This window comes from Chinchilla lanigera, unplaced genomic scaffold (genome assembly GCF_000276665.1).
Source record: "Chinchilla lanigera isolate Chin_1 unplaced genomic scaffold, ChiLan1.0 scaffold00005, whole genome shotgun sequence".
NCBI lineage: Eukaryota > Metazoa > Chordata > Mammalia > Rodentia > Chinchillidae > Chinchilla > Chinchilla lanigera.
Genome location: NW_004955406.1, coordinates 22,725,029 through 22,750,724, shown reverse-complemented (window position 1 = coordinate 22,750,724; position 25,696 = coordinate 22,725,029). Strand labels below are relative to the sequence as shown.

Below are 25,696 nucleotides of genomic sequence, written 5' to 3'. Positions count from 1 at the left end.
AATGCCTGCTTAAGAGAACACTTCTTTCAGAAACAGAAGTTCAGCTGGCCATAATGATGACGTATCAGACACATTTATCTTCTGTGGGAATCATATGAAATAGATATCAGAATTGCTGCACTGAAAGAAAATGAGCCCATGAAAGTGCTGTGAACAGGGAGTGTGTGCGAGCCCCGCGTGTCTTCTATATTTTAACCCTTGGGGCACATCCAAGGCATTGTGGCCTGGAAGCCTGGCAGTTCCATTGAAACCGAGATGCACAAAACTATCATCCGCATGGTTAAGTGGCTGAAATTTTTCTAAACTGTTACTGATAAAATACAAATTTCAGTAAACTTTTAGGAAAGGCTAAACTATTTTTGTATTCTGTCCATACAAAAAAAAGATATTACAAATACTTATTTATGAAGTTAAGAGTACATTAACAAAAAGTATAAGAAAGTAAATTTATAGAAGGCAATTAATTCCTGAAATATCTTCACAAGTTGTGAATATTTGTGGCATTTTTCAGCTTTTAAAGATTTATTGTAATTTATTTTCTCATTTGAAATGAATATTCACTTCTTATTTTTAAAATACTCTCACTTTAAAATTATCACTATCATTTAAAAAAATAAATATCACTATCACTTTTTATTTTTTTATTTTATTTTATGGAAAAAAGGTAAAACAAAGTTTTATAACAAGGTGATAGAGAATAGCAATAGTTACTACATTGCATATCATTATCTTTAAAGTAGTTACTCAGAGAATACAAGATATGTGCATAAAATATTCTCCAGTGGATATTAGTGCAAGCCTGCCTTTTCCATGAACTAACAGACACTAATAATATAACTAACTTGCATTTTTTTTCTCTTTTTCCTTCCTTCATTTCCCCATCCTATTTCCTTTTTCCTTTTTAATTTCTTCCCATTTCACAATATCTATTGTACATTTTAGACCTTATTTTCAGTTTCTTGCACCACAGAGACAATACAATATTTACACATGTGAATCTGACTTATTTCACTTATGAGTATGGTCTCAAGTTACATCCATTTACCTACGAAAGTCTCAAGTTAATCCTTCTTTATGACTGAGTAGTACTCCATTGTATAAAAATACCACATCTGTTTTACTGCATCTCATTCCTCAGTTGATGGGCATTTGGGTTGTTTCCAAGATTTAGCTATTACAAATTGTGCTGCTATAAACATGGGTGCACATATATCACTGTGGTATGATGTCTTCAGTTCTTCTGGGAAGAAACCCAGAAGTGGAATAGGTGGGTTGAGTGGAACCTCTAATCCTAGCTTTTTGAGGAATCTCCACACTGGTTACCACAGTGGTTGCACCAATCAACACTCCCACAGAGGAGAAGGGTTCCTCTTTCACCACAGCCCCTCCAGCATTTGTTATTGGTTGATATCTTGATGATAGCCATTTTCTAGGGGGAGATGGAATCTCAGTGTTGTTTTGGTTTGCATCTCTTGAATGACCAATGATGTTGAGCATTTTTTATATATTTGCCATTTGTATTTCTTTGTCTGAGAAGTGGGTATTCATCTCAGATGCTCATTTTTGGATTGTATCTTTGAATTCATGGAGTCTGATGTTTTTTAGTTCTTTACATGTTCTAGATAGAAGTCCTTTATCTGAGGAACAGTTGGTTAAAATTTTTTTCCCAATCTGTGGGTTGTCTTTTCACTCTGTTGGTGAATACTGTAATTTTTTATAATAATACATTTTTATATATAATCTTACATATGGAATTTTGTGTTCTTTTCCTTTAAATGGTTCTCCCAGGGTCCCCCCTTCAATTCCCACAAAGCTAGATTCAACCCTCTCCAGGTCCTTAGATCAAAGCCCGGCCCCTGCTGCTGACCCACAGTGACACTCGTGTGCTACAAATACTCCTTTTAAAATTTCGGTTTTACTTTGGATTGCTTCACAGTCCAGCTATTCTTTCAATTGAAGTTCTGTTAACGATTTCCAAGGTAATAAAATTCTGCATTATTTAACACTATAGTCTCACTACTGAAAAAAGTAGCACCCCAAATTTGTAGTTATAAATAGCATTTTAACACCCATGCTCTTTCCCACAATAAAATGTTTTGTGAACATTCCATGTAGCTGCTGTTAGTGTACTGAATTGGACAGTTCTTAGCATGAGAAGTCCCACTCCAGACCAGCAATATGATTCCCTCCTGGATCATACTGGTGTAACTGGGTGAACGGCAACAATTTTAGTGACTGATAATTTATAATCAAAGTGGGAAATTTTAAATTATTTTGACTCTGAGAGAAATTTAATAATGAAGAGTAATTTCATGAATAAAAAACCATTTTGTCACATTTCATTAGCTGTGTTTGGCCTCAGAAACCACTCTAAAGAAAACCATCCATAACAATTTGAAGCTTGAAATAAGAACTCATTTTTATAGTATCACCTTTGGTATTTTAACTGTCATATTCACTAAAGTTAATAGTGACTGTCATTAAATCATAACGAGTCAGAATTTCTAATATGTTTCAATACCGCACACGTCTGTGGCATCCAGAGCTGGGACTTTAAATCTTTTCATAGTTTTCCATCTATAGCTTTTTATTTAGTATATCAAGTGTTCTACACCGTTCGGGGGTATCTGTGAACTCTCTGGCTTCCCACCTGCTGCTGGTGCATCCTTTTTTTTTCCATCAGCCCTACTGGGTCTCCTGCAGCTATTTTCTCTTGACCCTCCACAGAATGAGTTCATAGCGGAAGGCATGGGAGTTGCTGTGAAGATCTCAGAACTAAGGATGTCCCATGATACCTATGCAGGGAAATGAGCACAACAGCTTCTATCCTCCCGGGAAAGATGTTCAAACACCTGGAGGCGCTCATTTACATATTCATTCACTAACGATATAAAACGCTTTGTGCTGGGAGAACTCTCAAAAGTGAGTGAACTGCTGCCTCCCTGTGCTATGGAACATCAGCATCACAGAACACAGAGTGGTTCAGGACAGGGCACTGCTCTGAGAACCTGGGGTCCTCAGGCCAGGGCGGCCAAGGTTGATTAAAGCTCTGCTGTAGTGGCCATACGAAGAGTAACTGTCTAGTGACCTGATATTTGCATAGAATTGCCCCCTATAACAAATCCTATCAGTTCTTCTTACTTAATCCTCTAGAATGTTTTCACTTGTCCCTATCCTGTGTCATCTCCCATCTCCAATGGATTGCTCTACTCTCACTCTCCACCCTTCAATCCATCCATTTGTCCACCTTGCAAACGGTACACTCTTTCATTAGATAAAATTGGCCACCTGGCTCCCAAACCATCAGTGATATTTGAGGTTAAAAGCTACATGCTGTGGAATGGCATGCACAGCCTCGTTTCTTCTGCCTCGTCCCTCCCCACTCCTCCTCATGCCTCGTGCTGCAGTCATGTGGAACTACCTTCCAGGGGGTCACAACTCTGTGTGGCCTCTAAGTCTTTGTAAATGTTCTTAGCTAGATCCCAAGTAACCCTCTCCACCATTAACTTACCTATTTTCCAGTGCTTGTAACAGACCCTGTCTTCTTCTGGTAGTCTTATCCTGGCACTGAAATTTGGGTGAGATTTCTTTTGTGTGCTCTCATGCATCTCCCGTAACTTTCTTTTATTTTATTTTATTTATTTATTTATTTATTTGGTTTTTCTCCGGTACCGGGAACCGAACTCATGACCTTGCGCTTGCCAGGCAGGCGCTTTTGCCCCTGAGCTAAATCCCCAGCCCCGTAACTTTCTTTTAAATGATTTTGATTACCCGCTTACCTCTCTGTCTCTGCCCCCTAGATCAGCATCTTGAGACAGGACTTGTCTTATTGTAACCCCAGTTTGGGGCACTGAGGCACTAGCAGGAAGTGTCCAGTAAATATTTGGGAAAGCGTAAATAAGTTATTTTAATATCAATCCTACTTTATTTACATTTTACAATAAAACTAAAATCCCCCAAACAACTAATAGTTTCCTCCCAGTTCCTTAATGACTGCTCTGGTTACAAAGTTAAGATTAAAACTGAGGTCTTGTGTTATTTTTGCAAAAGCAAAAAATTGGGAATTCTCCACTGTGGGCTGCTTTCCCTCATGAATTTAATGTTTATTAGAATTCCACATCCATAGCAAAAATATACAGTTTTTAAATCATGATACTAGACTCAGTAAAAACAAACTATGACTCATTGTTTGAAAGACTCATCCATATTCATTATGAAAATGAGATTCAATCTTTTTTCTCTCTCTCAAAAAAGGGAATTTATTTGGAAATATGACCTACCATTGTGCTTTCATTTAGTTTAGAAGAAAAAATTTCTCCCTTGCAACAATGCTAGATGTTGTAGGAGTCCATACACTTGTTGAATTTAGATTTGGTGACTATCAAAATCTCTGATCGAATAGTTTTTAATATGTTTGTATTTATGATATAACATTGTACAATGTTTTAAAATACTTGTAAACTTCTGCACAGAAATGCTTCTAAGGACAGTAAATTTAAAAACTAATTTGTTATCACCATTTTAAAGAAGGAGGCAGCAGAAACGGTAGGACTGTGGACACATGGTAGATAGACTGAGGAGCTATCTTGGGGGATCCCTATTTTCTTTCCTTGTTACTGTCTTTTCCTTTCTTTTTGGGGAAGAGGAGTCTTAGAAACCCATCCTCAGCAGGCATAAAGAAGGACCAAAAATTATTCCTTTTCATCTCTTTTGCTTCTTCCGCTTCTCATATAATTTCCATGGAGATGACAGAATTATAAATTACAATGCAGTATTCTAAAATGAAATCCAGTGTAAATCCAGAAAATGTGTAAGATTTGCATTTGCCTTCCACACGACACTGGTCAGGTGACATTTATGACTGGTCATGTTTATGATTGTGGACGTAGTAACCAACAGACCGGACATCTACTGACTCATACCTCACACACAGGATTATACACTACATATAGGATTTACATACTCTAAAATTGAAACAAAGCAGATCAGTGAAAGAACTGCACGTTGATCATAAATACCTAGTTACACTGAGAGCAAAGGAGGAGTGGGAGATCGCAACCCCTTGTATTACTAAAAGGGAGCTCCTATGTGTTTAAAATGATGAGATGACAGCTGATTGGAACAAGGAAGTCGGTTTTTGCAATACTGGCTGGCACTTTAAATGAGAGGTGGTACTAAAGGTGGAGGCTGTCTAGGTTTCTTGGGTAGCAGATGGCAGCAGACAAAGCAGAAAGAGATTTTCAACGAATAGCTTTTCAGGTAACTGACAGTTGAACTTACGTGGGAGTGAGTCGGAAAGACAGGAGAAGGGACTCTAGTAGTTCTCTCCGTTTCTCTCTCTGTCTCTCTCTCTCTCTCTCTCTCTCTGTCTCTCTGTCTCTCTCTGTCTCTCTCTGTCTCTCTCTGTCTCTCTCTCTGTCTCTCTCTCTCTGTCTCTGTCTCTCACTCTCTCTCTCTCTGGATAATCTTTTTCCCGTCAAGTCATCAGAGAACTGTGTTGGAGGACAGATGCTGAAGTGAAATCTGGTGCAGATTCCAACTTTCTTTTTTTTTTTTTTTGGTTTTTCTCCGGTACCGGGAACCGAACTCACGACCTTGCGCTTGCCAGGCAGGCGCTTTTGCCGCTGAGCTAAATCCCCAGCCCCTCCAACTTTCATTAAACAGGCTCCCCAAACAAGCCATGTGCACTTGCGCAGCTAGCATTTACTGGGAACTGTTACAGCATGTTGTATGTTTGACTCTAGGTAGGGCCATGCTCTAAGGACAGAGGAAATGTGGACTCCATTGTTCTAACATAGTTTTGAATCATATCTTGAAAAGCTGAAATAACCCTGGATCTCCACTGGCTTTTTTAGTAGATTGCTGGCACTGGTAATTGTATGTCAAGTAATGGCCTTCTCCCAGCTCTAGTCATTTACTGAGCCACAGCATGGTGCCACTGGGAATTAAAAACAGACCTTTGTTCCCATTGGCCTGCGGTGTTCACTTCTGCTGGCTGTAGAATGTGCCAGCTCCCAGCCCAGTGGCTGCTACTCATCTGCTAGGGGCTGGTGATCACTTGTTTTGACTCCCTGAGTCCGAACAAGAGATTCTGTTGGTGCTGCTGTACTTATGGAGCAAACGCTGACTGAGACCCATGGAAGCTTGAAGTCCTTTCCCCAGGAGCTTGTCCAAAGCAAGGCATTTGGCAACTCCTGGTTAGGAGTTTTAGCTGTTCTGTGATTTTCCTATCTGCCCTCACAATAATTATTGCTCTTATTTTTTTGTTGGTTTTTTTTGTTTGTTTGTTTTTTGTTTGTTGTTGTTGTTGTTTTTTGTTTTCTTAGTGTGGTGCTGGGGATTGAACCGAGGGCCTTGGCATGCAAGGCAAGAGCTCTACCACTGAGCCACATCCCCAGCCCAATTACTGTTCTATGGACACAGTTTTAAATGATTCACCTTCATTCAGCCCTGTGTGCCTCATCTTTTGAAAAAGAAAGGGGGATACTGGTAGGAGGAAAGGTAAAAAATATCTCTTTGCTTTTGGAAAACATAGCCTTTGCCTTTAAATCATCCCGATGTCTTTGAGGTTCACTTTACTCCTGCTTACCCCCACCCTCAGGCCTTTTAAGGTTTTGGAGTGGTTTGGAGACATTTGGTGACCATAGAGCAGATTCCTTTCCAGAATCTATTCTCTGAGGAGTTGACTGGGAAAAAGATTAACTAGAGAGAAAAACACAGCTACTGGAGTCTATTCTGCCATTTACAATCACTTGGCCTGAATTTCCAAAATGGTAGAATAATAGTCATGTCTTAAGTCAGAGGACAGTATATAGATTCTGTCATTCACTTCTGTGATTAGCTGATCCTTGTGGATTTTTAGGCATAAAAATCAGACCCTAAATATGTGCTATTTGGAAACCTGTCATATCCAGTGATAGCCATTGCAAGATCCTTCTGCTTCACGGAGACATAGTAACTGGAAACTCCATTAGTGCCTGCAGGAATCTGTGAAATGGATGTTGTGTAGGAAAAGGAGACTTGTCTTTGGGTGTCTGATGCTTTAACGTTACATAGCTCCCTTCAGTAGGCAAAGGCTTGGCTCCAGCTCTGTGGTGACCATAGACCTTGAGCAAGAGAAGAATGAAATGTAAATTAGGGTCTGAGAAGCAGGGAGAGAGATCATATTATTAAATGCCATGATAATCACAATTTTAAATTTCAGCTGAAATCTCTATTTTTTTTTGAAAATTCATCTTGCCTCTGTTAACTGTTTCACTGTCGCTATGGTATCCTGGGTGTTTGGTGATTTGGGAAAAGTAGCATTCAGTCAACAAAATGAATAAAACCCCCAAGATTATCTACTCAAAAGTCTTCATTTATAATCTAAAAGAAGCACAGTGATTAATGCTTAGAGGAAGTGAAGGAAATTCAAAGAGAGGGCAGAGTATTAAACAGGTCAACAGAATTTAAAGAGTCACCATTTCCTATGGCTACTGAGCTTTCTGTAATACTTGGACAAATGTAATGAATGTTTTGACAAAGAGACCAAGATAAGAATCACACAACTGCTAATTTTTTCTACATCTCCCTTGTTTCTAGAAATGATTTGAAGGAATTATGTTGATTATGAAAATGTCAGGCTCTTAATAAAATGCTTAAGCAGAAGGTAAATTTTGTTCGCCTTAATTCCCATTTAACAAATCATTGATTTCATTCAGGTTCATTTCTGAAAATCTGGAGATTAATGTGTCAGAACCTAATCTGAAGTTGGCAGGTTTACTCATCTATACCTCTCATCTATTAGATTTTATTTTTCAGATTAAGAATAGAGTTCTCTTTAATTGTATTACAACCTATAATTCTATGAATTATCTTTTACTTTTTATTTTAAAATAATTTGAAACATTATAGAAAAGTTGAAAAATAATGTGAAAAACTCTCAAACCAACATTTGTTATACTTGCTTTATCATTATCTCTATATATGTGTGTTTATACATATTATTATTTTTTGAATTATTTGAGGTAGTAAACATACCTCATGCCCCTTTACCTCTAAATACTTCAATGTACTTTTCCTGGGAGTAAGAACATTTTATTACACACCTGAAGTTCAGTTATGTCGAGAAATTTAGCACTGATACAATTTTTCATTCTATGATCTACATTTATATTTCATGAATTACTTTGTCTTTTATATAATTTTCTTTTTTAACAAGCAGCATCCAAGCTTAATGATTACATTGTCACCCTGCTTTTTTAGCCTTAAATTAATATTTAATTTCAGCCTTTTCCACTAATATTTAAAAGGGTACACAGACATGTCTTCGTAAAACACCCCTCAGTTGGGTTGGTTTCTCAGATGCTTGCACATGAGTAGAATTTGGTATCCACTGGGGGCTTAAATGTCTTTGATATCACATTTGCAGGCACATGTCTGTTTGCTCCTTTCTACTTATGTTAATTTGGAACACTTGATTGTTGCATTTCTAATTTCTCCACTATGTAGTAATATTTTCCTTTTGAAATTAATAATTTGTCTTGTTAGGTTTCCAGTTCCTAGGGAGAAGAAAGTATTCGGTCCTCAGCTTATCTCCTTGGCCAAGCATAGGATTTGGCAGTAGTGGGTCCTGGATGTTTCTTGAATAAAATGGATCTGGCAATATTTCATACTTCAATAGTTATCAGAGATTTATAAAAGAAAGATGAAAGATGATAGATGAGTCTACGGCCATACCACCCTGAATGCGCCTGATCTCATCTGATCTCGGAAGCTAAGTGGGGTCCGGCCTTGTTAGTACTTGGATGGGAGAAAGATGACAGATGAAAGATTAAGTACTAGTAGGATGGGGCTCTTTCCAAAACAGTTTTTATTTGAAGGCCTTGGTTTTAGCTGGGGGGCCCTGGGTTAATGATCACGGCAAACCAGTGTCACAGGAATCTACACAAAATAGACCTGTGGTCCTGGTTTTCAGAGCAGCCCAGTATCCAGGAAACATGCCCTATTCTAACTTTTCTTCAAAGAATGACATTTTAGAAGAGCAGGACATCAGAGTAGATTACAAGCCACACAATTTATTGCAAGTATTATATATCATTTAAAATTGCTTCAGTTTCATTTACTATAGTATACTCTTGTATTTGAAGATATAGTATTTAATCAAGTCTAAAATATGTTATAATTTTATGTATTATGGATAAAGAAAGAAAAGCGACAATTTCAATATAATGCAATTCTTTCTTAACACTCAGAATATTTATTTTATGCTTTATTAAAAGATCCGAAAGAGATCTTTTAATGTTGTTGATACACAGATATTTATCGCTTGTGAACATATAAAAAGTGGGAATAAATGAGGTAAAATACACCCAACAGACACAGTCTGACTTTCCAGAGTCATTTTTCTCCCGGAGTCATCATGGTCTGTGTTTCACACGTGGCATTTTCCTCTGTGCCCCCAGGAGCCTGGGGTTACAGCATTGCTAAGACTGCACGCTCTGCTTTCGGTTTCAGGATTCTCTTGTAAGCCACTGATGCTTATGCTACACATTTGAGTGCTGCCTCTGTCTTGATCTTACCAGAATATGTCAACAGCCATGACTTACATTCCTTTCTTGGATGGTCCGGAGGTGCTTTTTGACTGAACTGTTTTGGAGGATAGTAGTTGTCTGGTGGTAAAACTAGAAGGAGCATGTTCATTTACCCCAGATAACTGAGTCACATCAGCTGCCTGGTCTCAAGTGATTGGACAATGCCAACGAGTGAAAGGTGCCCATGAGTTCAGAGATGTTAAAATGCATGGGCATGGGCAGGGGGATAGGTCCTTAGACTTAATGCAGTGCAGCTTGTCCATGGCATGTAAAAAGAAATTAGCAAAATGAAAACAATGGTATAGGACAAGGTTGGTGAGGCTGTGGAATCAGGAGCACTCCTAGTACTGGAAGTTGTTACTCTTGTGGAAAGTAGTTTAATAATGTAGATGAATAGCCTTAGTTGTGTTAGTATCCTTTGTTATTCTAATCTAATATCTTGGTTTCTATTCTGAGAAAACAACTAGCAATGCAGTAAAAAGTTTATGAACCAAATACTCATCACAGCATTATTTTTAAAAATGAAAAATTGGAAACAAGTTCCAAGTGCATCATATGGGAGAGGAATGAAGGAATGTTTCCAAAAATATTCAGAAATATGAACAAATGCTTCTTAGAGCATACGAAATTGTACTTATAGCAAACTCCCAACTCTGTCTAACCACACAGTAGAAAGGAGAAAGAAAAACAGCATCGCGGGGAACAAGACTGGGTCCTGAGTTCTTTCCTATACCTTTCCTCAAGCAGCACAGGAAGGTCTTTTCCTCTTATGGGCTTAAAACTCCTTCCTAGTTTCTATGACAGCAGCCACATATTAGAGGTCACCACTTGGCCTTTTTAACTTTCCCTCAGCAGCTGACTTTCTCACCTATGCAGTAACTTGCCTTTTCCACCTCAAACATGTGATAGGGAGCTGCACTTTGGCCATGTGTCATGCTGGAAGTGGAGGCACAATTGGCCTCTTCTGCCTGATGCATGGTAAGCTTGTGAGGTAGGTGTAGTGGATTGATAACTGGTGGTCAACTTATAACCCTGGATAAACTGAGTAACCATGGTGCTGGGTGTGGGAGGCCCACCTGGGGACTGTTGCCAGCAGCATAAGAGGAAGAACTGGAGAGGAAGGAAAAAGGCTGTTGGGAGCTGAGAAAGGCTGTTGGGAGCAGAGAAAGGATTTTGGGAGCTGTGAGAGGCTATTGGGAGCTGGTAGAAGCTGTAAGGAGCTATTGATTCTGTTGGAGGAGTTGTCATGCTGGCCTTCCTCATGAACTTGGCTGTTTTCTTCCTCTGAGGAGCTCAGGACCTTGTTGGCACTGAAAATAGCTTTGATTCACTTTGGGGGAGCTCTGGTCCTCCCTTTGAGCATCGCTTCCTGGCTCTGGCAGGGTAGATGGTACACTGCTGGTCTCCTGGAGAAGCTTGCTGCATTGGCTTTCCTGGTGGGAACTCAGCTGTCTTCACTATTGGAGGAGCTCAGGACCTCACTGTTGCTAAGGATAGCTGTGATACTTTTCAGGGTTGTTACTTTACACATTGCTTTCTGGCCCCAGTGCAGTTCCCTCAGCCTGCTAGCACAGATCCTTCATCCTGCTGGCACAGATTGCCTAGATTCCACCACTGATCTTTGGTCCTTCCCAGCGCTGATCCATGAAACAGGCCAGCATGAGACATGCCGTGGGCTCCGGGCCTCCAGTTGGATATGTGGGAGGCATTGTTATGGGCTTTAGGTCTTCAGCTGGACTCATTCAGGACATTATCACAGATCCAGGCCCTCAGCTGGATTCTTGGCCTATAGTGTGTGGACAGATTTCCTGCACTCTCTTGTATATGATTCTTTAGGTGACTATTATAAATAATCTTATAAAATATGCATCCTGTATTATATTGTTCTCCCTTGCAAAATGTCCCCCAAGCCATGACAGTAGGCCTGATGGAGAAAGGGTCCCAGGATTAGCACCTGGGATAATGAGTCTCTTAGGAAATAACCCAAGTTGTGTCAGCACTCAGGGACTGGATCTGCACATGCCTGCTGACCTAGTGGAGTGAGAATTGAGAATCAGAGTACAGGTGGACTGTGCAGGGTGCTAAGAAAACTTCCAGAAGAAAATCCATCCCATCAAACCAAGTCCAGGCAGCAAGGGCATGCAGTGGGAGTTCTGAGTGTAGCCAGGTGGCTCTTTTTCAAGTCTGTAGCCAGCCCAGTTCCCAGAGAGCTGTCTGGGCCTTAAGAGGCCACATCCATAAGACAATGGAGCCTTTGAAGCCCCACTAACCAGAAAGATCCTCATTGCCAGTCATCCTGCCACCAACAAAGAACCACTATGTCTAGGGGAGCCACTAAGCAGTTGGGAGAGATTAAGGTGACCAACTCACACGAAATGACGGGTGTCTGTCTCAGGGGTAGAGTTCTATGTGACAGGGTAAAGGGTAAAGCCTATGTAATTCAGGGAACTGACATTTATTGGTGGTTCTATGTCTATAGGTTCAGAAAATGTGGAGAAGTTTGCCCTTTCTTGCTAATCATTCATCTGCAAATATTTATTGTGCCATTTCTGGGTCATGCCACTGGACCCTGGCCAGATTCCAAGTAGATGGACACATAGGGGGCTGCTGATCACTTGCCGGAACTCTGTGCCAGCTTTCCATGTTGCCCTGTGTTTTCAGGTCCTCCTTTGCCCTATGTACAAGTGTTTTCTAGTTAGTAGAAAAGACAACTTCTTTGGGGTATAAAATATTAATCATTCCCAATAGTTTTCACAACCCTTATGGTAAGAATATATCAGTTAGGATTCACTAGAGGAACAGATGTAATATATATAAAATATATACATATATATATGATAAATGAAGGATTTACAAGGTAGGTTCCCAGTGGCCACGTGCAGAGTCAGGTGTGGGAGAAAGCAAATTGGCTGCCTGCATGCTGAAGAACCAGAGGATCCAGTCAAAAATCAAAGGCTCAGAGCTCACTGCAGAGTCCTATGGGAGTGTATATGGGAAGCCAAAGAGACTGAGTTGGACGAGTCTATGCTGGAAGCCTGGCGAGAGATGTCCAAAGGTGAAGGTGAGGCCTGGAGCTCCTCTGAAGAAGGAGGAAGAAGTGAGCTTCCCTTCTCTTTCCCTTTTTATTCCACCGGGGTTACAAGCCTCTTTGCTGGTGCCACCCACACGCAGGGTGAGTCTTTCCTCTTCAGTAAGTCATTTGTCTAGATGCTCCCAGAAATGTGCTAAACTAATTAGATGACACCACAGTTAACTATCACAAGGAAGAAAATTTTAATGCAGTTCAGAGTCACATCCATAACAAACCACCAATGCCCTGAGGGAAGGAGGGAACTTGCCACGACTCCCACCTGCTTTCTATTGTACTGCGCTGAGATTGTATCATCATGTAGTAGGCTGCCTTAATTTTTCTACAAAATTCCCAGAAAGCACATATTGTCTCTGTTATTCAGAGAGGGCCATTGTATCCCTCAGGCTACTTGTAACCCATCTGTTCTGCTGGCTGAGAAATAATGAAAGTAGAAAATTCTATGTTTTATGTGCTATCTTAAGTATTGCATGATTTTTACAGGGAACTGGTTGCCTCTTGCTATAACTCCTCTCCCTAGGTTACTTTTCTCTTATTGCTATGACAAAATACCTGACACCCAAAATTAAGGAGGAAAGGTTTATTTAGCTCACAGTTTGTGGAGGTTTCAGTCTGTAATCAGCTGGCTCCAAGGCAGGGTGGCATAGCACAGGGGCAACAGTTCAAGGCAGAAGACAGCAAAAGCAACAAGGGCAAAAGAGAGAACAAGCCTCTTTCCTTCCTTATATTGTTTTGCTGGCCATTGGTCCTAGGGTGGGTCTTAGGGTGGGTCCTTTACACCCACACCATCTCCAAGAGCTCCTCCTCCGCAAGCTCAGGATGTTTACAAAGTGAGGCCCCTAGCCCCCTGCGGAGTCACTGAGTTTTAAGTTTCTAAACCTCTCCATTCTCAAATTGACGCAATGTATCAACCCTTAATCCTCCTAAAAGGGTTTTGTTAATTAAATAAGATAAATTTAAAAATATCTAAAAAGGTTCTTGTAGAACAGTTAAGGATATAAACAACTCTGTTTTATTATTTCTCTTCCTATTTCCTGATATTACTTGGAGCAAATTTCCTGAGTTACTGGTTACACCACATTTTCTCCATTAACTTTACAATTCTGCAAAAAAGATAGTTAGAAGTTTGTTCTTTTTTTTCCTGTCATTACCGAACAGCAGGATACTTGTGTGAATGGCAGACATGTGCTGCTTTCCTGCAATGGCTAGGGAAGAGTGACTGACAATCTTTTAAATCTGAGCTGCTCTCCTAATTGCCAAAAGACAGATTTGCTTAGACTGTACAGGGGTTTGAAGGCTGTGGCTGTCTTGCTGTTTGGAAGATGTGGAGTAAATGTTATGTTCAACACTCATACTAATCTATGATTAAAATAGTACTGCTTTAGATCCTTGGCCTGAGCTACCTGCTGGGAGTTTTCTCTTTAGTCAATAATTTTTTGCATCATGTTGAAATGCTGTAGTTGTTAAGATAAATAATATGTTGTCTTTATTTAAAAGCTACAAATCCTGGAATATTATCTTCATCTTCTTGGACTTTTTGGCATATGTACCTAATGGGAATTCATGCTTTTGGTGCCATATTGCTGGTAGGAGCCGGAGGCTTGCTTGTCTCTGATGCCACATAACTTCCTTATGACAGTCCTCATTTTGTATATTCTCAAAAATGTGGTAACACATGAACATGGTAAAAGAAAAATTGAAACAGTGTGAAAGAGGATAAAGGAAAAAGTAAGTAGTTTAAAACCACACTGCTGTTGTGTGACAAACCACCCTAAACTTAGTTGGATAAAAGTAAAACAGTTTTACTATGATCACCAATTCTGTGATTCAGAAATTCATAAAAGGCATAGCAGGGGTGAGTTCTCTACTCCATGATGTCTGGAACCTGAGCTCAAATAACTGCAGTCCTGGGAAGCTGGAACCATTTAAGGGTTCATTCACTTCCAGGTCTAGCCCTGGAATGGACAGACTCAGTAGAAAGAGACAGGATCTCTCCTTGGCTTCCTCCCAGTGTGGTGACCTCGTACTCTGTGATTTCTGGCTCTAGGCGTGATGAATCTTGCAGTCAACAAGAGGAAAGTAGCCTTGCCTGCTCTGCCTTAGCCTTGGGAGTCACCAAGTCTCACTTCTGCTGCCCAGATTTAAGAGGAAAAGACCTAAACTATTCCTGGGAGGAATGTCAAGGTCACAGCATGGAAATGGGAGATATTGTTGCAGCTGTATTTGGAAAATATAATATATAATCTTTTTCCACCAAATGGAAATTTACCCCACTTGGAGATGATTTCGTACTATGCATTTAACAGCTGCCTAATAATAGACAGTTTGACAGCATGTTTATTTAACCAGTCACCTACTATTGAACGTTTGGTTAGTTTCCAATCTTTTGATATTATGAACAATATCATAAGTATGTTTCATTGTACCTATAGATGCACATACCTACATAGGAGATAGTCATAAATGGAATTTCTAGGTCAAAAAGTAATTTGAAAACATTTTTAAATTTTGTTAGTTATTTAGCCTAATTCTCAACATCAAGATTATTTTAGCTTAACATGATTTAGAAAGAATTCAAAAAAGCAATTGGTTAAATACATGAGAAATTATTTTTCCTCATGAAAGAATTTGGAGAAAAAGAGTCCAGGGCCATATGCTGGTTCTATGATGTCATTAGGAATCCATTCTTCTTCCAATTCTCCATTCTCTAGCTGTATCTTTTGTCTTCCTAGTCCTGGATGGCAGCTCACCATCTCTCCCAAGTTCCAGGCAGCAAATTAGAATAAAGGAGGAAGAGAGCCCACTCATTTCCCTGCCTGTAAGAGGACTTCCTAGAAAACATGTACAACACTTCTTATATATTATTAGCCTTAACGTATATATACAGAGGTGTAAGATTCAGGAGAGTGTCTGCTTTTATGTGAGTAGTGATGTACCCAGATAAAATCATGGTTCTTACTTGTAAGGAAGAGGAGGGCAGTGGATACCCGTTGACCACCAGCAGTTTCTATATTATTCCTCTACATGTGGCATCTCTAAAGTGCACGAAAGGAAACTAAAGCTCAGAAATGTAAAGAAATTTGCCCACATTCCCGGAGATAGAAAGTGGGGAGTACAAATTCAGATTGGTCTCTTTTCACTGTCCCAATCTGGACTAGGACTGCAAATTATAAACTCATTATCTCTTCCTATGTGATTGCTTTTCTGTAAGATTCCAGTAAGGTCATTTGGCCTTGTTTTACTTTTGTGGTGTGTGTGTGAACTGTGTACAAAAAGTAACTTTCCCAATTGTAACTATTCTTTCACTGAAAAATTCTCTTTTTTCTACTGCAAAGGAGCAACACCCTAGACCCATCTGCTTTGCACGCTGACTTGAATGGCTTAACAATTTCCTCTCCTTTCCTCTGCTGTTTTTGCTTTCAGATCTTCTTCCTCCTCCTTCTCATACAGTGAATCCTTTCATAAGAACAGCTGAGTCACGACAAGGAATGCAGATGGCCGTGAGTTTATTTACAGGCCTGGACTCCAATCCAGGTTTCCTCTCAGAGCCTGCAGTGGCCACCACCTGACAGCAGACTACTCTCAACCGAATAGATCCTTTTGCTGACAAACCTAGGACTTCAAACACTGTGTGTTCTAGATGCAAAGCCTGTGGGAGAAGTCCGAAAGGAGCCTAGGGTGGACTCACACAGACCACTGGCCTCGCTCCCATCCTACACTCCTGGCTGTCTAATGTTTGCTTTTTGTAGTACAGGAATAAGAAATAGGAAAAATATAGTCTTCATAATTGGGTGAGGAGGATAAAAAGGATCATGGGATAACACAGCTAGTGGCTTTAAAGTTTGTCATTAGGAAGCTTAACTTGGAAGACCCTTATAAAGAAACGAAATTTTCTGGCAGAAAAGCCTAAGATTCTTGCACTTATACTATGGAGTATTCCTCACTGTAACTGAGAGTTTAGCCTTCTGAATTCACCTACATATTGTAATAGCCTTGAGATTCGGTGACAAGAAGCCAGGAACATTTCATGGGATGTTATAAGTGACACAAAGTATTTGTATGTGATTTCAGCTGACTTTCTTTAAACAAAGACTCATATGTTGATAAGCAAAAATAAATTAGTAAATATATAAATTGAATTGTAATAAAAGTGCTATGGAAAATATTATATATATGTAAAAGTGAAGTAGGGATGTATTCACTTTTACATACCAGTCTAGAAATGAAAAAAATATAATGCTGTAAGGAAGTGCAAGACAAAACTAATAAACCAGAGAATACAGCTGAAGAATGATCCTGACTGCAGTATAAGTCAAAGAGATGGAAACTTTCAGAGAGGTTTAGACATGGAGGAAAAAGTGAGAAGACTTAATAATGTACTTATTAGAATTTCAAAAGTAAGTTTTAAAGATATTAAGGAAGAGGCAATATTTAGATAGAATATGGCTGAGAATTTTCCAGAATCTGTAAATACTACTAGTCTTCAAATCCAGATTCCATTTAATCAACTGTAATAAATAAAAAGAAACCCCAAACCCAATATATTATAAATTTTAAAACATGTATTTTCAAAAGTAAGAGACTTTTAAAACAGCAAAGAGAGAAGACAGATTACTGAAATAAAAAAGGATAACATACAGTACGATTGACTTTTCTAGAGTGAAAACGAAAGACAAAATGATATCATTGAAGTGCTGAAATAAAAGGTCTTCCTGGATTTCTATACCTAGCAAAATTTCCTTTCAACAAGGAAAGTCAACTGGAGACACTGCAGATAAACAAAAATGGAAAAGAACTCACTACCATTAGATACTTACTGTCCTAGTCTGTTTTGTGCTCCTATGACAAAAATACAGATTTTCCGCAATTTACACCCTGATGAACTTACCTTAAGTGGAAAATGCATTTACACACCTGACCTACTTAGTATCAAGGTTAGTAGCACAGTGCACTGTAGAGTACCAGTTGTTTACTGTAGCGATTGTGGGGCTGACTAGGAGCTGTGGGTCACGGCTGCTGCCCAGCATCTTGAGAGTGTATCTTACCACTAGCCTGGAAAGAGATCAAAATCCAAAGTAAGGTTTCTACTGAATGCATATCACTTTTGAGTAATGCATATGCATAGCATCAAAAAAATTAAGGCAAATCATCATCAGTCAGAGGTCATTTGTATCCAAGCCTAGGAAATTCATAATGAACAGAAATACCTCTCACGGGTTCCAGAGGCTAGAAAGTACAAGATCAAGTTACTGACATCTGATAAGAGGCTTCTTAAGGCATCATCCCATGGCAAAAGCAAAGAGAGGGAGCAAGAGAGGGTAGGAGGGAAGACGTGAAGTGCAGAAGGGATGGGGGCAGGGAGAGAGAGGCAGACAGACAGACATGATGAGCAAGCAAGAAAAAGCCAAACCTCCTTTTATAAGGAGCCCAGTCCCACGATGACAAACCCACTTCTCACATAGCAGCATTCATCTGCTCACACAGATGACCCGGTGACCTGAACACGTTCCACTGGGCTGAACTTTCGATGCCTCCATGTTGGGGAATCAAGTTTCTAACTCATGAACTTGGAGGGACACATGTAAACCACAGCATTTATCAAAGAAGCACCTGAATGCATGTATTTCAGGAAAAAGAAAAATGACACCAGAAAGGCTTATGATACAAAAAGTAATAGTAAATAAGATGTTAAACGTGGAGTAGATTATTGACTTTATAAAATGATAATAGTGTCTAATTTAAGTAATTGAAAAATCAAGATAGTACTAAAATATGGTATAATGATATTTCATTTAAGATACAGGGTGACTGCAGTAAAATCATTTTAAGGTCCTTGTATTGATTTGGAAAGATAAAATCTTATTAAACTTAAACTTGGTCATGTTAGACACATACATTCTAATTTCTTTGATAATTATTAATTACTGATGAGGAAAATAAAATGAGATGAAAACATCTCAATCAATTTGAGTAAGTCAAGAAAAGAAAAAAAAACAAGGGCCGGGGATATAGCTCAGTGGCATAAGCACCTGCCTGGCAAGCACAAGGTCCTGAATTCGATTTCCAGTACAAAAGAAAAAAACTAAAAATACTAAAGAGGATGAATAATCCAATATGCAATTATCTTAAAAAATTGAAATCAACACAATTCTGATAATATTGATCATATAAACAATATAAGATATAAAAGAGAACATGTAATTACGTGACTCATTATGAAGATAATATAAATAAATTTATGCTAGTAAATGTATAAACTTATAGGTGGCATACTTTTAAAGTCCTAAGGAAAAATGTATAACAGTCTGACTCATGGAGAAAAGCCCTGAATGTCCTATAACCATTAAAGAAGCTGAGTACCTATGCACGTAGGTGCAAAATTCATAGGCAGAGTATTAAAAACTAAATCCATGTCAGAGCGACCGTGCATGATGTTTCAGTTTGTTTGACCTGAAAAATGAAAAGTTAGTTCAGCATTAGGAAGTCTATAAATGCATTTTGTCACGGTAACAAATTAATGGAGAAAAGCCACTTGATCATCTCAATAGATGCAAAAATGCTTGATAAATTTTAGTAACCACTCAGAACAACCCTTAGCACACTAGAAAAGCAAGAAAACTTTCTCAGCCCAACCAGTGCTACCCACAAAATGAAATTAGAGAAATCAGACACCAAAGAGACTATAGTAAGCACCATATTTGATAGAGAAGTGCTAACGTGCCCCTGTTAAGTGACAAACAAGAGTGCCATTACTATCACTTCTGTTTTGCATTACTGTATTCTAGATTTCTTGTGTGCAACAGTATAAGCAAAAGAAGAAATGAAAGGTTAAGGATTGGAAAGGAAAAAATAATCATTATTCACCGATAGTACAATTGCATAGCAAACCCAGTAGAATTTGCAGATAAGTTACAAGAATTGATAGAAGAATTTAGCAAAATTTCCATACAAAAGTGAATTATGTTTCTGTTTATCATCAAGTAAAAAATCCACTTATTAAAAGATATTATTTGTTTAGTTTGTTTGGTTTGAGATGGGAGGATCTTGCTTTGTTGTCAGACTGGTCTCAAACTCTGCAAGCAATCCTCCTGCCTCAGCCTCCCAAGTAGCTGGGACTACAAGTGTGTGCCACTATGCCTAGCTAAAAGATGTTATTTATAATAGTAACTATAAATTTAAGGTACATAAGAACAAAGCTAGCAATAATAAATAGCACCTTTTCTAAAAACTCAAACTATTAAAATCATTGGAAAAGACTGAACTGAATGTGGAGACAAAAGTGTTTATGGATAGGACAGCTCAATGAAGATATTCTCTCCAGGCTGGTTTGTATAGTACAGTTCTGATAAAAATCCCAAGATGATTTTTCCATGATCCTGAGAATATGACTATAAGATTTATTTGAAATACCAAGTATAAATACCAAGTCATTCCTAAATCAAAACAACTGGGGTGGTAAGTTTATCAACAGATACCATGAAAAGTATGAAAAAGCAGTCTATGAAATGGAAAAATGTCTTTACAACTGACAGAGGAATAGAGTTGAAACTAAGCAAGAATTCATAATTCAAAGAACCTTATAGAAAAATAGTCAGAAAAGACCAACAGATAGTCACAAAGAGGAAGCATAAATGGCCATAAGTGAAATATTCACTGCTTGATAGATAAAAAGGAGAGGTAGGCAGACACCACAATGAGATTATTATTTCTCACCAGCTAGGCTGGCAGCAATTTTAAAGCCCAACGACACCAAGTATTGCTGGGGCTGTACAAGCAGGAACTCAGTTACACCGCTGTTGGGACTATGGACTGGTGCAACTACCTTGAAAACAATTTGCCATTTTCTAGTGTGATTGAGTATTCTCAGATCTATGACCCAGAAATTCCACTCATAAATACATGATTGTCCACATACATCCAGGGATACATACAAGAAAGTTCATGGCAGCATTACTTGTAATAGCAAAGACTTAGAAACAGCCTAAATGTCCGTTGATAATTATATGGATTGCTAAATTATGCTATAATAGAATGACTATCAAGACATTTTTTCTGACAGTACTGAGGAATGAACCCAGATACTTCACACTGAGTTACATCCCCCGGGCTTAAAAACAATTTTTGTTAAATTTTTGAGACAGGATCTCACTAATTTTCCCAAGTAGAGCTACAACTTGCGATCCTCTTGTCTCAGCCTCCCAGAGTTCTGGGATTTCAGGGGTGCACCACTATACCTAGCAATATGATAGCACTGGCAATAAACTGACCGTAGCTGCAAGTAGCAGCAGCACCTGTGAACTTCAGCGTCAGTGTTAAAGTCACAGAAAAACATGTAGTGTAAGTATTATGTAAAGTTTGGTAACAGTTTAAACTAAAGTGTATTTTGTTCAAGGTTATGGGAATACATGGTGAATCTATAAAGAAAAGCAAGAGAATTAACAATCAAAGTTTCAAAATAAAGATTATTGGCCAAGAAGGAAGAGCAAAAACTAGAGAAGGTGCACAGGGGACTTCAAAAATATGTACTTCTTAGATATTTGTATACTTGCACATGCATTCCTTAAACATGCATCATCCCTTAAACATGTATACAGTCTTACAATTAGAAGCATAACAATTTATAACATCTTATATAGAATACTATCCAACGAGTCTTTTTATTTTATGTTTATTTTCATAGCACTTCTATTAAGCAAAAGTTAGTTTTATTCTACAAAAAATAAATTTGAGTGGCAAATTTATTTGCTTGAAATTTCATGCAAGCCTCTTGTTCTAGAAAGGCTGCTTGATATTGCTCCATGCCATGAATTTGGTGATTCATTTATTCTCTGGTTCATTCACTTAATCATGGGATATGTCTGGTACCTCTTCTTGACTCAGGCACTGTACTACTGAAATTCTTTCAAGGAGAAAGCTCAAGAATGTAAGAAAGTCTAAAGAGTTAATATTTTGATTGCCTGGATGGCCCTGTCCTCTGTGTATATACTCACACTGTTTATGAAAGGTCATCTTCTCTCAGGTGCCTGCTGCATGTGCAAATGTTCATTTTCTGCCAACTCATACTTCTCAGTTGAGAGGATCACAGTCTCCTCAGCACCATCGCCGGTGTTTAGAGAAGGCAGTGGTGCTCTGCCTGCCAGCTGACAGGTCCTCCACTCCAGGCAAACAGGCCTTTGCTAAAAGGTGGAGAATTCATGGAGCCTGTAAGAATGTCAAAATGTTAATTTTTGTCTGTGGGGATAATCTGGCAGAAGATGTCCTTCCTTTCAGAGGGAAGTCTCCTTGTTGCATCTTTACAGACTTTTCTTTCTACTTTGCTCATCAGTCTGACACTGGGGTTTCTTTGTTGAGCACTGAATAAAGGTTTTTTAAATCAAAAGCCAGTTCATTGTCTACACTTTTAAATCATCTATCATTACATAAACTTATCAGTTTCTAGTGGCTGATAAATGCTACCAACGACAGCTTCCTCCTTCTTCCTATAGATTTTTGTCACCTGAAGGGAACAGGCACAGGGCACAGAGCAGGGCACTTTCCCGAGGGTTTATCAAAGGTAAGAAGGGCAAGGGAGAGCCTGTGTCACTCCTCCGTGTGCAGGGTCTGTGCTAATTGTATTAAGGCTGTTGCAATCCAGAGCAGAGAGGTTAATTTCCCATCACTTACAATCTGTCTCTCACGAGCATGAGTTATTAGGCATTGAAGGTCAAACTAGCTAGGATACAGCTGAAGAAGAACATGGTGACATTTAAAATAAAAGAAATATAAGATTTGTGTGATCAGATAACTCAGATGGAAGAATTGAAAGAACAACACAATGAATCTGAAAAACTTTAAGTATGTGCATGTTGTCGTTGGCATTAAAGAGTGAAGACCAATAAGAGTAAAATGTTAGGAGGAAAATAATCAAAGAAAAATGTAAGATTTTTAAAAGAAAAATGTAAGATTCATAAGGAGAATAGGGAAAAGTGCAACTGAAAGAATATAAATGAAGAGGGCAGAGGAAAGGGTGATGAAAAGATGGTGGTTAATGGGTACAGGGTTGCAGTTGGATAGGAGAAATAACTTCTAATGGCCTCTAGCACAGGATAACCATGACTGATAACATTCATTGTATATTTCAAAACAGCTCCCAGAGAGGACTTTGAATGGTCCCAGTACAATGGAGTAGTAAGCATTTGAGGGGATGGATATGGGGAGTACCCTGCTGAGATTCATTACTCTATGTACGTGTGTCACACTGTACTCCATAGACAGGTGCAGTTAGTGTGTCAGTTAAAAACAAATGAAGAAAATAAGCCTTAAAAACATGAGGTAACTTAGCCAAAATTAAACAGATGAAAGATTTCAGATGTCACCTTGCCACACAGCCCCCTACATAGAATGGAATCTATCTATAGATACTTTATATTTAAAAAAAAAAAACTGAGTAAATATAAGATCCTTGATTTCATGCCAGGAATTTTCTTATTATTGACTTTGAGCCTTTATCACAAGGAAATGTCTTCCTTCATTACTTTTGAAAATTCACCTTTAATATACTGGTTAGTTAGGTTTTAATCCTGTGTTTCCCACTTACAGTGTCCCTGATCAGAAGTTTTCAGATTTTAGAGTTTTCCCATTTTGACATATTCACATAGATTTCATCAGTTGAGCATCCCTGACCCAAAATTCAAAATGCCAAAATGTTCAAAAAGTTTCAGATTTGGGGTATTTTGGATTTCCAGATTAGGGGTGCTCAATCTGTCAAGCTTTGTGACTATTAACTGTTTTCTTATTTATAAAATGGGAAGGGTGCCTATTTCCCAGGCTTTGTAAGAATTAAATGAGAAATGCATGTGGTTTCATTTTAACAAATCCTCCTCTTGAGTGCTACAATGTACCAACGGGCTTCTGTGATGTCCTCATATAAGTTAGGGTCATGATGGAAATTTTTGGCCCTTTTGGATTCTTTGCCAACAAAGCTTGAGTCAGTGAGCTCAGAACTGGCTCTGGTAATACCTAATTCCTCTTCTAAACATCAATGTGTGGGAATAAAAGTAAGAATTTCACCAGTGTTATATTGTGAGATAATTTACAAAGGCGATTGAAAAGTTAGTTGGGAAATTACACAGGAGTAGACTTTGAATATTGGACAATGTTGGCATTCTTTTCATGGTGCCTCCAGAAGAACATGGCGGCAGCTCAAGGCTGACACCTACCTGGGCTGGGGAAAGGAGAGCAGTCAGAGCCACTTTTGGCCTACCTGATCCTGGGGAAGCCACTGGGCCCTCTTGTGAGCAGTAAAGAGAAGTTGCTGCCTTCTCCCTGCATTGGCTGGAGCTGGACTGTTTTTAAGATGAATGCCAAGTCCTCTTGCTGGATTTCTAATTCTGTTCAAGACACACCCAATTGAAAGCCAGGAAGAAGAATGACTCACCTGCCAACGTATTTACCACCAGTTACAATTACATTTCTTTGAACTCTGCATTGGCTTAATGTCTCCTGGGTGCTGCGTTCAAAGCAGCTGATCAAATTTCCATTTCCTCCTAGTTAGGTTATTGGGCTCTCCAGGGCCTTTCAACATTTTAGTGCAAAAGAGCATCTGACCCTAGCCTATGTCCAGGGTCAATCTTCCAGATATGGATTAAGAAACAAAAGGGAAGCTATCAAACAATATTTCACCATCCTTATCTGATTGTGTGTTTTCTTTTAACAGTGCTGGTGCCAGGCGTCATCCTGGGCTTCAGCGTATGAGGATGAGCAAAGACAAACATATCCCTGTCCTCTTGGAGCTTATAGACCAGAAGGATTGAAATAAAATATTCAGTCCCATAGAATGAAATGTAGAACTGCAACTCTGATAAGTGCTGGAAAGAAGAGGTATATGGTATTGGAAACATAACCTGGGGATTGGCCCTTGTGGGGAGGTTGGGGAAGGCCTCAATCCTTTGGCAGTCTAGGACCCAGCTTCCTTGTCCTACCAAAGTCACCTGAAGAGATCTGGATCAGGCTTTTTAAAAGATAGTGTCTCACCCGTCCTTACCCCCCATTTGTCCATTTATAGGAGAAGGGCAGAGATTCTCAAGCTTACTTGTTAGAGAGGAAATAACCAAGTTTAATGGACATTTTTGAAAAACATTTAAAAAAACAACCAGTTATTGTTAAATGCACTAACTCTTCAAGATTTTATTCAAAATTGTAGATATTTGGTTGAGTATGTTTGTTTCTAAGGCATGTAGATGGCCAGTGACCTATGGGATCTCTAACATAACCTAAATTCCCAGCTGCAGGAGTGGTATTACTAACCACATAAAACCTGCTGATACACCTAGCACTCTAAAGACAAAATTATGCTTTGATCCCTATATCTTTAAAATGTTTCTTTGTGTTTTAAACTTCACTGCAAAGTACAATTTCAAAGTTAAAGTTCTGGTAGGTGGGGTCGTCTTTATCTGAGTCTAGCTATCTGATACAAATCTGGTTCTAATTCTTAGTACCTCTGAGACTTAGGACTACTATGCAGCTGATTTTCCTCTTTTGTATAATGGGGATAACAAGAATACTACATTGTAGGGTTGTTGGGATGATGAAGTGAGATCTTATAAGAATTCCAGTTTCCTGCCTCGCCCATAGGAAGCTACTGTTATGTCTTCCTTGTCTGCAGAAGGGTAGTGAGTACTACAGATAGTAGGGGGCGTCTATGGACTTTGTACATATCCTCTCCCCAGTAGCATGTTACAAAGCCACATGGACCCTGGAAATATTAGGCATACATGGTGTCCCTTCCCTCTGACTCCAGTTTTCCATAATAGAGATGGAAAAAAATACTACCCAAATAGCCTCCTGTTTCTTTGACACAACTATGAGCAAAATAACTTGAAACGTCTGAAAAATATTTTGAGGTACTCTTCATTTTGCTTGTGAATGTGTGTATAGAATAAGAAAATGTGTTGAATACCAGCCAACAGTAGTCTGATCCTCCATGTAAAGAAACCACAGATGAAATGAAATAGGAAAACCAGACTGCAAACTTTCCAAAGCAGGTACATTGAAGGCA

The 25,696-nt window shown here is 38.9% G+C and overlaps 1 protein-coding gene across 2 annotated transcripts in view; it reads left to right on the top strand.

Moving 5' to 3' along the window:
• Window positions 1-25,696, top strand: part of Colgalt2 (collagen beta(1-O)galactosyltransferase 2) — a 100,388-nt gene that overhangs the window by 24,355 nt on the left and 50,337 nt on the right. Inside the window, exon 1 of one of the 2 annotated variants that reach the window (XM_005375049.2) lies at window positions 15,463-15,478. The exons of the other annotated variant lie outside the window; for it this stretch is intronic. The gene's annotated coding sequence lies outside the window, so the exon portion shown is untranslated. Of the gene's footprint in view, window positions 1-15,462; window positions 15,479-25,696 lie in introns of those variants that run through there. 2 annotated transcript variants of the gene reach the window in all.